This window comes from Pleurodeles waltl, chromosome 7, assembly GCF_031143425.1.
Source record: "Pleurodeles waltl isolate 20211129_DDA chromosome 7, aPleWal1.hap1.20221129, whole genome shotgun sequence".
NCBI lineage: Eukaryota > Metazoa > Chordata > Amphibia > Caudata > Salamandridae > Pleurodeles > Pleurodeles waltl.
The window spans coordinates 364,949,077-364,962,207 of NC_090446.1; positions in this window are offsets into that span (position 1 = coordinate 364,949,077).

Sequence of the window (13,131 nt, forward strand, 5' to 3'; positions counted from 1 at the left end):
AAGGTATCAACAAACACCAGATCCTCCATCTATGGATCAGGTGGTATGGCTCAGTGTCAGCAAAATCATGGTGTTGGTAACTCTGCGAAAGATGGTGGCAATTGAGTGGTTCTATCAGCTGCAGATCAAACACCATGATTGGCAGAATTGTTTTTCACATTTTTTTTCTGGCATTTATGATGAAAAAACATAAGACAATTGTCACAGCTGGAAGGTGCAGGGAGAGGGGAAGGGTGGAGAGAGTTAGACGGGTGATGAGAAAAGGTGGTAAGGAGGATAGGGAAAGAGAAGCACAGCCTCTGTACAGTACATGGCAGAATAGTAAAGGGCAAAAGGTAGATCTCTCTTCATGCCTAGGTCAAGCAAGCAATGTTAATGAAACATGCCCATGCCCATTACATCACATAGACAGATCTCAAAGACAAGGGTGGGAGCGATAATGAAGTGATCAGGTGATCCTATTGCATCTGCTATGGTAAAGTGTCAGAGTCCCTCAAAGCATGCGGGTAGGGGGGCTGGGATGAGGTGGGAGGCAGGGTGCTGTCCCTGTGATCAGGATCCTGTGGCGAGGGAGTGAGGGAGTTCCTATTGCACAGGTAGGTCAGGAATAGTTCCCATATGTCTTTGTGTGTGACTGTAAAGGCATCAGCTTCCAAAGTTTGACCAGCTACTCCTGTCAACAGGCTGCATCTCGCAACCAGGCTGGTTTAATAGGGGCAGGACGTTGACCCTAGTGTATGGCCACTCTACACTTAGCGAGAAGGAGGAGCATTGCAATAAGTCGAAGGTCGCCCACCAGGGAATCTTGGACATTGCCCAGGAGGGTCACAAGTGGGGTGCAGGGTACGAGGAGACCAGTGTTACCATGCATGGCCCCCGAAAGCTCCCTCCCAGAATCTTGCCAACCTTGGGCATCCCCATGCTAAATGTATAAAGGTGGCCTGTGGAAAAGCGCATCTCAGGCAGTTCACATCTGCAGTAAGCTCCGTGGCAAAAAGTTGTGTGGGGGTGCAGTATAGTCGATATAAAAACTTGAAATGTATTAGTCTCAGCTCATAGTTGGGTGAGGGATTGCAGTCTGACCACAACAGTAAGACCATTAGACATTGGTGAGAGAAAAATCAATATCTGGTGTCCACACGGTGCGAACAGTAGGTATGGGGACAGAGGCAGAGGTCTGCATGATGGAATATAATCTGGTAACCAATTTGCATGGTGATGAGTTTCTGAGAATGTGCTCTAACGCCGGAAGTGGCGGGGGAGCCGCTGGAAATATTAGATGTAATGCACTGCAAGCAGTCAGGAGTTTTTGGTACAGAAGTATTTCCGGGACCATGGGATGGAAAGTGGCAGAGGCTTCAAACAGTGGCATAAATTGGTCTCCCAGACAAAAATCAGAGAAGGTCACAAGGTCCCATCTATGGGCGCGTGTTCTGGTGCCCGCATACAGCAGGGGTGGCAGCTGTGGATTTTGCCTGAGCAGGACAGATGGGGCATAAAGGTAAAGAAGTTTGAGTCATCGCCTCAGACCGCCCCACGCCCAGTGCATGCATAAACCTGTTTCGATCTCAGCTCTTGTGTTTTATAGGGTAGATAAAGAGCAGTGGTGAGAGGGATGCGGAAAAGCTTGATCCGCCTCAATGGCTACATGTGGCTGAAATTGTGTCAGGTAGAGCCAATAGTGCAAATATTGCACCAGGGAGCAGTGTGCATATAGTGAAATGTCTGGTGCACCCAAGCTGCCCTGTGAGAGTGTCAGGGTTAGGGTCTCTCATGAAATACAAGGCTGTTTACCTTCCTAGATCAGTGCGACTAAGTTTGAGCGTAGAGGGAGCAGAAATTGAGAAGTGAGGGAAATAGGTTGAGGAAAATATATCGGAACTTTGCCAGGACAACCATTTTTGACACTGCTATCCGCGATGGACAGCGGCAGGCGAGATAAAGTTGGGATTCTGACTCCAAGCCAACACATTGCACAGCCATAATTTGCCTTCTAGAGCTTGTCTGGATCACGGCTAAACCAGATTCCAAGGTAGCGCATCGGTTTGCTTGACCATTTAAACAGGTATTCCATAGGGAAGGGTTGAGTGTTATCCATGAGAGGAAATAAGACAGAATTCACCAGGATACCGGAGAAGCCACAGTAGCGAATAATCATGCGGGCTCGCGGTGCCAAGTTCTCCTGCAGATTGTGAATATAGAGGGTGATATTGTCAGTGTATATCAACATCACCAGCCCCCTAGTGATGAAACTGATGCTGCAATGCGCATGTTGCTGCCTAAGCTGGGCCACTAGGGGCTCAATTGCCATAGCAAAAAGAATAGGTGAGAGTGGACACCCCTACTGTGTTCCACGGGTAACCGGGAACGGCTCCAACAGCATACCATTTAGCCACACACAGGTGGTGGGTTGGCAATATAGGAGCTGGATCTGGTGAATGAATCAGGAGCTCAGGCCCATGTGCACTCACAGGAAATAAAGATAAGGCTACTCAAGAGAGTTGCAGGCCTTAGTGGCATCGAGTAGGGAAGTGATTGCCAGGACCTGGGGGTCTAAGTGGTGCATGACCACAAAAATGGTGCGTAGATTGTGGGAGGTGGAGCGGCCCGGGATAAACCCAGATTGGTCTGCCCTGACAAACTTAGGTAGCACAGGGAGAAGGCGGTTAGCTAAGATATTGGCAAAATGTTATTACCCACGTTTATCATAGATTGTGGTCGATAGGAATCGCAGAGGTCCGCTGGTTTGTCTGGCTTAAGGATCGTCACTATGGCCCCCTCTCAAAGAGATTGGGCAAAATGCCCTTCTCTAAAGACTCCTCGTACATTGGCGCCGTGTAGGGCGCAAGGGTCGGAGCAAATTATTTTAAGGAAGGCGGTCATCTGCCCATCCAGACCTGACGCCTTTTCGTCCAGGAGATGGCGGATACCCTGTGTGAGTTATTCTACTATAATCGGTCAAAGTGCACTCTCAGCTCACTCTCTGAGAGAACAGAAGTAGCACCTTACAGCTTGCTGTAGAAAGCAGTCATGGTGTCCAGCAGGTCCTTAGGGGTAGAGTGGAGGACCTGCGGTTTGGACAACAAGCCTGCAAGAGTCCTGCCCGGATGGTCACCTTCCCCGTAGCATTGGGCCTGTGCTGCTTTATCCAAGTAGTGTGTTTTGCTAGTGGCCTTTCCCGAAAATTCGATTAGTATATCCCGGAGTGCAGCCATCGTGGTCATAGCAGGAGAAGGGAAATGATCCTGTTCATGTTCACGGATTTCTCGCTTAACAGGGTAAGTCTCTCCCCGTATGGCTTTGAGAACCCTGGATTGCTTCACAATACACACACTGCTAATAACCACCTTGAAGGCTTCTCAGAGTATGAATGGGGATTCTACAGAGCCCTCGTTGTGTTTGAAGTACTCTATTATCTCTGTGCAGATTTCTTCACATAACGCTGCATCATGCAGCGCCAGAGGGCCTACTGAGGGATCATTAGCTCGACCACGATAGGACCATGGTCAGAAATGCTGTGTGGCAGATGTGATCCCTGTGTGACCCAGGTCTGCGCGTCACAGGAAACCAGCCAATAGCCAATCCTAGACCATGCATTATGATAGGCCGTAACGCAGGTGCCTTCTGTCTCTGCTGCACGCGTGTGTCACCATATGTCCTGCAAACAGTTGTCATGGATAATGGTGTTAAGTGTCAGTGCTGCATTAGGATGTGGGCATCTAGATGACCCTGATTGTTCCAGCCAGTCGTCTAATGTGACATTAAAGTCTCTCCCCCATACTATAGCCCCAGGTCCAAGGACTGAGATGAGCCACCATATCTCAGCAAAAATGTCTGGGTCATCTGTGCTGGGGCTGTAAACGGGGGCCAATATTACAGGTTATCGGTGAAGCACACCAGCAAGTAGCACATATCTGCCGCTCTTAGCATAAATGAAATGCTGCGTCTGCCGTGGCAGACCTCTGCGCCGTATTATGGTAATGCTTATAGCATAGTTAGAGTAGAGAGAGAGAGGTGTGTGTTTCCCTGCATCAGCGTGCACTCAGCCCTGGTCCCAAGAGTTGGGTGAGGTGCTACTCCTGAAGAAAGCAGATGTCTATGGTGTGTCTGGTGATGTACACCTGTACTGCCTTCCTGCGATCGTTAAGACCACAATGTTCCAGGTGAGGCATTTGGTGGAGGTCATGGCACCATGAGTAGAGTGTACTGGCATTTAACGAGGACATGTTGCAGAGAAGATCCGATGTGGAGAGACGTAAGTAGGACAACTAACCATGCAAGGGAGCATAAGGGAGAATAGTTCAACTGCAGGTAGCAGAAATAAACAACAACCCACTCCCACCTACCATCCACTCAACCCAAAAACGTGGTTGAGTATAGTTTATCTACCCTTCACCCCAACATCTCTGGAAATAGAACAAGGACTAGTTCAGGATATGCCTTTGGAGGCGGAAAGAAAGTCTGAGAAGATTTCCCCCTCAAGGTCAGACAGAGTGACTGAATGGGTGACAAGCACCCAAGGGTCTGACAGCAGACTTGATGTCTAGCCACTGAAATGTTGTGAGAATGCCCTCAACAGGCCAGTAGCCAATGTACCACATAGATGAAGTCCCAGCAGGCCTCATGTGATCCATTTTTCAATCATTATCGCTTAGAGGATCGTCTGCTTGTCCATGCGAAGAGCCCCTGGCCGATGGTCTATTTGTGGTGATGTGCTTAGCAAATTTTAAGGCAGATTTGTCATTGGTGAAAAAGTGGGGCTTCCCCTCAAATGTGATGCGAAGCTTAGCTGGGTATACAAGAGTGTAGGGTACATCTGCCTTTCGGAGGATCCGTTTGGCTGGAAGGAACTTTTGCATGCCACCTGCACTGACTGAGTGAAGTCCAGGTAGAATGAGAGCTTGTTCCCCTGATAGGCAATGGACCGTCTGTCTCGTGCAAGGCGCAAAATAGTGTTGCGGTCTCTGTAGCTTAATAGTCTTGCAACAATGGGGTACACTGGGGTCCCAGGAAAGGGGCACAGCCCCAGCGAGCGCTGCGCCAGCTCCTCTGTGAAGACCGGAGACAGGGCCTCACCAAAGCGTTCACGCAGCAAAGTCCTCCATTTCGTTGATAGCAGTGAATTCTGGAAGTCCAATGATCTGGAGGTTGTTTTGTCTTGATCTCGCCTTCAAATCTTAATTTTTGGCTTTTATTATATCAAAGACCTTAACCATTCTCAGCTGGTGTTCCCTGGAGCCTGCCTGGCAACGTCAAGTTTGAGACACAATTTTCTAAATGGTCCAGTCTGTTCTCATGCTTGTCCATGCGTTGTTTCATATGGTCCAGGCAAAAGGTGAAGATGCTTAGCTTTGCATCTATGGTTTTAAAGCTTGACTTAACCTCTATCAGGAGTTCCGTGAATTCTACGTCAGTTTGGGTGTCACCTAAAGAGCCGACGGGTGTCTCATTTGTTGGTGCTTCCTCCTCTGCGAGGCAGGTAAGGCACCTACTCTCAAAAAAGAAGTTCTGCTTGCGGCCGTCATGCTTGCCCATGCAGACTGCAGAGAAGGTCTGCACCCTAAGTCGCTGGCACAGCCAGAGTTCAGCTTTTACGGTGTAGAGAAGGGCCACAATGATATAGATCCAGCAGTGTAGAGTGTAGAGCAGGTAGGATGTGACAGCAGCCCAGTACTGTACCTCAAACCTGCCACTCCTTGAACAGCCACCAGTCCCGGGGCCATGAGCAGTCTCAGTGCCCTGGGTGATCTCCCAGGGAAGAGAAGTAGCCAGGGGCAGTAGCGTGATTTTGAGGGCACCCAGCGCACAGAGGTTAGGCTGTGTGTATTATGTGTCCTCGGGGCGAGGCCTAAGATACCATTTGGAGACTTGAGGGGGATGGGCCCGCAGTAGCAAGCCGAAGGAGGCAGTTCAAGGCCCTGAGGGTGTAAGGGCATCCATGGTAGGTATCAGAAATGGTAACAGTATGTGGCAGCCAGGCAGTGGACAGATCATAAAGAAATAAAGTGGCAGCACTCACCACTCCTTCATGGGGGACCTCCATTCATCCAGCTGATCATATCTACACTGGGGACTCAGGCAGGCTCTCAGAGGCACACAGCACACCTCCAAGCAGCCCCAGCCCAGGGGGCCCAGCGGGAGCCAGTGGCGCTATGCAAGGCCTTCACTGGCAGCCGCATTGTGCAACAGCCGCAGCACCCCCGGCAACCAAGGCACCTTGGGCCACAAGGTCGCGTGGCAAGTTCACACAGCCACGACAACAAAGCCACAGCAAATGTCAGTGAAATAAGGCAGGGGGGTGCACCTGCCCCGCACTCTGCATTTGGAGCTGGCAAGCTCAACTGGGGAAGTTGACGGGAAGCCCGGAGGGCTGCCTGATCCGGCCAGGCTGAGAATGCAGGCAGGCTGCATGGTTGATCCCTCCACCAACGGCTCAGGATGCAACCTGGGGCCTTCCAAATAGGATTGGGGAAGCAGCATCCTGCAGCAAGGTTGCCACACCAGGAAATAAATGTAGTGGGTCCACTGATTGGCAGTGAACGATTATGCTTCGGCCTCTCAGTGGGCAGCCATCTTGCGACCCAGCTTGGCTCTGCCTCTCATGATTGCCACAGTTGGTGCCCTGAGAGACTGCCATGAAAAGGGAAGCAGATATTAACATTTGTGAACACCCCCACAATATGAAGGTAACAGGGTATATAGACACTGGGAATGCCATCTCAATTTTACTGATTAATTTTCAGTGTCTGTATCAGCTTGCACATATTTCTTATGCCACCTCTAGGGACATTTCTGGAAGGTTCCTCCTCGCCACCCCTAAAGTGGCTCCTCCGGCAGAGTAGGCAGACAATTTAATGGAGAAACCTCCACTGCCATAGTGGAAAAGCCAAATACACTGTTTTTTCCATGGCTAGTATGATCGCGGACAAACAGCAACGACACTGCTTGATGGAAATTCTGCCAGCAATGCTCTTCAATTACACCCATGGGTTTCTGATTTTGTTTCCTTAATTTTTGGCCAGAACTAGTCAACGTAATTTTAAATGACCTATGTAAGTAAGCTCTTCGGGTTTTGCATTAAAGAATACTATGTTTCATTCTGCAAGAAACCTTCTGCAAACAAAGTAATGAAACAAGATCTTAAAACCAATTGTCTATGGAGTGTTTCCTTTTTGACATCCAATGCTGTAACATTTCCCTCTTGGCACCGGGAGCCCATTGAAAATACTATTATTTCTGACTTCAATAAGATTACTGGTGCACCTCACTACAGCTAAACAAAAGTCACATTTTACTTGTGTCTTCTTACCAGCTCACTTCTCTTATGGCCTTAATTCAAAAGTGGATGATTTACTCACAAGTCCAATAAATATGGGTCATCGTGTCATTACTTCCCTAAAATTCCAGCAAAGGTTAGATTGAGTTGATTTAATTCAGTAATTTTTACACCGTCCAAACTCATCAAAGCTATGATCTATGGTGCCCCACCTAACTTCTAAGTATTCAGAATAACATTTAAGCCCATATTTGAAAAAAAGGCACGTAAACTGTGCTAGCTCAGTTGTGCGTCATTTTTTTTCCGTGAGCGAATGCCATTCCCTAACGCCATCTGTGCACCATATTTAAGAACTGTTGCACGATGGTGCTAAGGAATGGCTAGCCTCTCAAAAAAAGATGCTAGCCGGTGAGGGATGGCATTAGGGGAAATGGAGCTAGTGGGTCAAAAATGGCAGTAGGCTGATTAGCAGCAAAAAAATCTGCCGCTAGTCAGCCTATCATCATTTTTTTACGCATAGGCAGCCAAATAATGAGTCCTGCCTAAGTATAGACAGGAGTCATTACCACTAACCCAATGCCCACCACAGGGGACCAGTGTCCCCAGGGCAAGCCCAGCATACCCAGTACCAGGCAGGGGGCGCCATGTAAGGGGCTGCTAGTGGCACACCACACACATACACATACACTTACCTGCAACTTATCTGGGATGGACTCTTTCCTCCTCAAGTGTCCTTGTGGTGTGGGTGGTGGTGATGCTGGGGGTTGGGGTGGACATCTATGTGCCCATTCCATGGTGTTTTCCCTTGGAAATGCGCCTACCTGCACTTTAACGCCTGGTCTGACCAGGCATTAAATAATGACACCAATCGGGCTTAGTGCCATTATTTAGGCCCAACTCCTAATTGCACGTCTGTTCTGCGTCGGGTGTTAAATATGGCACTGGGGAGCTAACGTCATTTTTAGGAAGGGAAGCCTAGCTTGCATTGCATTTATGAAAGGTGGGTTGGCGCTTCCTATAAATGGTGCTAACTTCGATATTTTGATGCTAGACAGGTCTAGCGTCAAAATATAAATATGGAGTTAAGTTAGCACCGCTTTAGCGTCAAAATAAATTACGCTTAGGCGATGCTAACATTCCATGAACATGGGCCTTAATGTTTTCGTAGCTGTTAGAGCATACACGATTCAAACAGATCATGACACTGTGAGTCTCTAAAGGAAATAATGTGCATGCATCCCAAACTAACTGTGCTTTTAAGTTATTGTCTGTAAAGTTTGTTGAACTCGTTTTTGTTTGCAACTTTTTTGTTTTTTATATTTCCTTTGGAAATCAATCATGCTTATGTTCTTCATCTGCAAGCCTTATCTAGGGTTTTACTTCATCCAGTCAATTATTTCTTCCTTAAGAAAAAATAATGCCAGGATATTTGAAGGTGACGGGTTCATTGTTCGAGATGTCATCCGTATATAATTTTGACTATGCAATTTTAAACTCTATCAACCTTCCCTACTTCATGTTCTCTTGTTCTTCACTGTTAACCCCTACTCCTTCTGATGTTTGCTTCTTATTAAGTCTCCCCTTAAATATTGATTAATAAAGAATGAATATCCTGATGGACCAACCTTTGTCAACGTAGCGATGATACGCATTATGCCACTAAAATTGAATCAACACTTTTTAATTAGTTGAAGTATTCTGTTTTTAATGCTAATGGTTACTATTATTTCTAACATTCTCCAGTAAAATGAATTTCTATTAAAAAAATAATATTGCACTCAAAATGTACACATAAGAATGAAACATCAGGATACTTTGAGTAGAGGCTACCTATTGAAATACATATTCTCGGGTAAATGTCACAGTGTGTTTATTTGTGAAAAAAGCTTTTAAAAACTGAAGGACACGGAATACATGGGCCTTATAGTAAAATGCCGTTAAGGAAACATGATAATCCTGTTTAGCAGGTAGACCTGTCACAAAGCTATGGTGGTTAGTTATGTCATCATGACTGCTGTAATAAACCTGCCTTCCTCAGCCAGTAACAATTCCAAAAATGCAGGCACACCTGGGCCATCGTTAATAAATACCGCCCTTGCCCCTAGCTGAGATATTATTTCATAGGACACATCTGAATGGCCTGATGAGAACAAAAGGGCGACGTACTGCATCGTCTGACGTAATATCCTGACTGACTGTTTCATACACAGCGCATGTGTACCTTATGAGGAAACTCAAAATACCAAACCTGCAATTAATAAATTCTAACATGCATGCACGTGTATGCACGACGGAAAACAACCCTGTAGAGAGAAACTAATGAATTGTTATTTATTTATTTATTTAGCCTTGACAAGGATTACGTTTGACTCTCAGAAAACTAGCTCCATTTTCTCTGAGCTCTGAGATAATTAGATACTCATCATCTGGCCCTCTGTACATCCAAGTGTCTAGGAGGGAACCACAAGAGAAAAAGCGAAAAGCTGGCCTTCCTTTCAATGTATTTTGTCAGTAAAGGTCAACATTTCTTAGCTCCTCTGAGCCAGTGTTTTACATGGGCACGTGAAAGATATAAGTACCTGCACTCAGTGCCGGAAATGGAAAAAATGAACTCCAGGATGTCTTCAATTTGGGTCAGGGGGTGGTAGTGGAAAGGGGACGGAGTCATGAGGAGCGGTGTCTGACACTTAACTTATATATTTCTTTTTTTAAACTCTATCAACAAAGCAAATATGATCGTAAATCTATTCTAATTTCCTTATTGGTCACAAATAAATTACTTTTTTAATATCTTAAGCAAATAGGACCCCCGCTGCAGTTACTAAAAAATGTTCTAGCTATTGTTTCTAGAATGTTCAGTTCTATTAAGGACACAGAGGCAATGATTATGCTTTCTCTTTCTTTACTGAAACAGCAGCAGCCAATCAAAACTCTTAAACATTCAAACCACACTTCGCAGAAATGTGGTAAACTGTAAACTTGTATAGCACACTACTCACCCATTAGGGTCTCAAGGCGCTGTACTCATACCACTATGGAACCCCTCCTGGCTTTTCCCTGTGAGGTGCCTACTCCTGGGCACCCCCAGGCATCCAAGCGCTGTTGGGGCCGTTGTGGAAATTAAGCAAGCTATTGCCCAGAGTTGGACCCATTAATTAGATTAGGCACAGAGGCGAGAATTTTCTGGTCCAAGGGAATTGAGCCCAAGACCTGCTGAAGCAGGACTTGAACCCTGGTCTTGAGCCAGATCTCTGCTTCAGGGGCTGCCGCTCTAACCATTGTGCCACACTTCTCCATACACTGACCAACTCCAAGTCAGCCTACCCCTATAAATGTCCTTGTGAACACAGCCCTTCCCCTTTGTTTACAAACCATCAGATTTTAACACCTTGGAACCACAGCGCAGTCCTGAAACCCAACAGGCTCAATTTGGATCCATATCTCAGCACAGAACTTCTGCTGTTATATTGGACTTTCTTTGGATGTGCTCCGATGTCACACTAATGTGATGTCGAAGGGAAAAGGTCCAAAACTCTTTGGCAATTTCTGCCAGAACTCGAGATGTTGTACCCCCAAGACGATTGATATAACGGACTGCCGAGATGTCGTCCATGCGTAACAGGATGCAACAACTCACCTTGTAGGTACCATTGATCTCGCTAGCAGAATTGCGTAAATGGGAACCATTTAATAAATAAGCGTCCTTTAGGTCTAATTGCACTAGCCAATTGCCTTCCTGCAAAAGGTCTTGCAACAGACGAATACCCACCATCTTGAAGTGACAATACACTATCCATGAATTGAAAGATTTTAGATTGCAAACCAAACAAGATCCCCCAACTTTTTTCTGCACTAGGAATATCATGCTCAAGAATCCCGCTGGATGGGGATCTGTCCTGACAATCGCTCATTTTGTTGAGCAGAAACGCAATCTCATCGTCTATAAACTGCTGTTTGGAAAAATATATGGGACGATGAGAACAACTGTAACCTGGAACGGTCTGCAGTAGCCACGGATCCTAAGATATTTTCTCCCACGCCACAAGGTGCCATTGTATCCTCCCCCTAAAATCACTTCAGAAAAGGGAATGACTCTCACCTACTGAAGCAATGTCTGCCGCTTTGAGTCCGCCTCAGTTGCCTCCTTAATAGGCACATCCAAAACCCCTCCAGACCCTGGTGGGGTAGAAACCTGAGGAAGATTGGTAACCATCAGCCACCTTGCCTAGGAAGGAAGGTCAGGGCCACTCAGAACGCAGAGTACTGCGTATATCTTTGTCAAAACCCTTACATAATTTGTCCTGGACATAATGGACAACCTACATGCACAGGATCCATTCCATAGAAAGGGGATGGATTATGTTTTCAGGGTCGAAGCACAGTTTTTATTTAGTGTCTGAGACTCTTCCCTCACATGGTGAATCTTCCTTTTTCATTTAGTCGCTGGTTTAGGGTCCTCATGATCTGAATCTGAAGAGGGAGAGGAGGAGGAGTGATGAGTTTCTGACCACTGAGTAGATGGCAAGGACAAAGACCCAGAAGAATCTAGGGTTGAATAGGACCCGTACTCATGATCCTTTGGTAGAGAAGCTGCCATTTGTGCTAGGATCTCAGCCGATGATGTTTGACCCATAGAGGCTCTCTAGGCAATGCCCAAATCCGACGGTTGGCCATCTCTGGCTACACTCTCTTAAGGGGTTTCCCCAACAATTCCCATTGCCCAAATCTCATTAGGGGATTCGTAAACGGCTTAAGAGCCTTCATAAAAGCCTGGTTGACAGAGTCCTGGACATGGTTGCCCAAGGCCTCTACTAGTCTCGCCTCCATTTGATGTTCAAACAGCACTTCAGGAGTGTCTTGATAGTAATCTTCCTCTTCGGCATAGTACGCCATTGCTAGATCAGCAAGGGGAATGAAGGAGTTAAAGGGGGTAAGCCCAGCAGGTCAAGGTCTTTAAATCAATATATGTATTGCACTCAAAGACAAAGTCTCAATCAGATCTTACAGTGAGGGTGGAGGGAGCACCTGCTAATCCCCTAGGCTAAAGCTTCAACGTTTTGCACCCTGTTGGGCTTTCTGAGGGGATGCCAATGAGGAGAAAACTCAACACGCTCTTTCTGCACTGTCCGCGGGTCTATCCGAAAAAAGTTAGTGATGGAATTGGTCTGCGCATGCGCAACATTAAAAATAGAGGACAGACTATGCTCCATCTTTCCAGTGAGTCTCAGCACTCGGGCAAGATAAATTTACTGGCCCTGTGTCCTTCACCGCTTATGCGCCCCGTCGGTCGTTCAATCATTAAGGTGCTGAAGCGCTGAAAGATAGGAGAGCGCAGGCCAGGCCACAGAGTGCCGATGACCGACTCCGCACCCCATAAACTGACAGAGGTGCAGAAACCTCTGTGGGCTCAAGGCAAACCCAGCTCCCACTCCACGTTAGTCAAAGAACACCACAATAGGTACAAATAATGCACAATACAATAACATCATGTAAGAAGTGTACTTAACTCAGGCTGCGAACAGCAAAGAAGGAGGAAGGACTGTGTTCACAAGGACATATAGACAGTTGGGCTGACATTGGGTTGGTCAGTGTATGGACTACTACATTTCTGGGAAGTGTAGTTTTGATGATTAAGAGTTTTGTTTGGCTGCTTTGGTTTCAGTAAGGAAAGAGAATGCATACTCCAAAGTCTCTGGTCCTGCCATAGAATCTTGTGTTCCCAGCAAGTATCAGTGCATAATAGCAGTAAGATAACTTTGGTAGTTAATGCACTTGCTGGAGTGAGCTGTGTGCAGCTTTGTACTACATGTAGATAGCTCAGTGGGTTACTGTTTTTGTTGCAGAGATCCTACAGA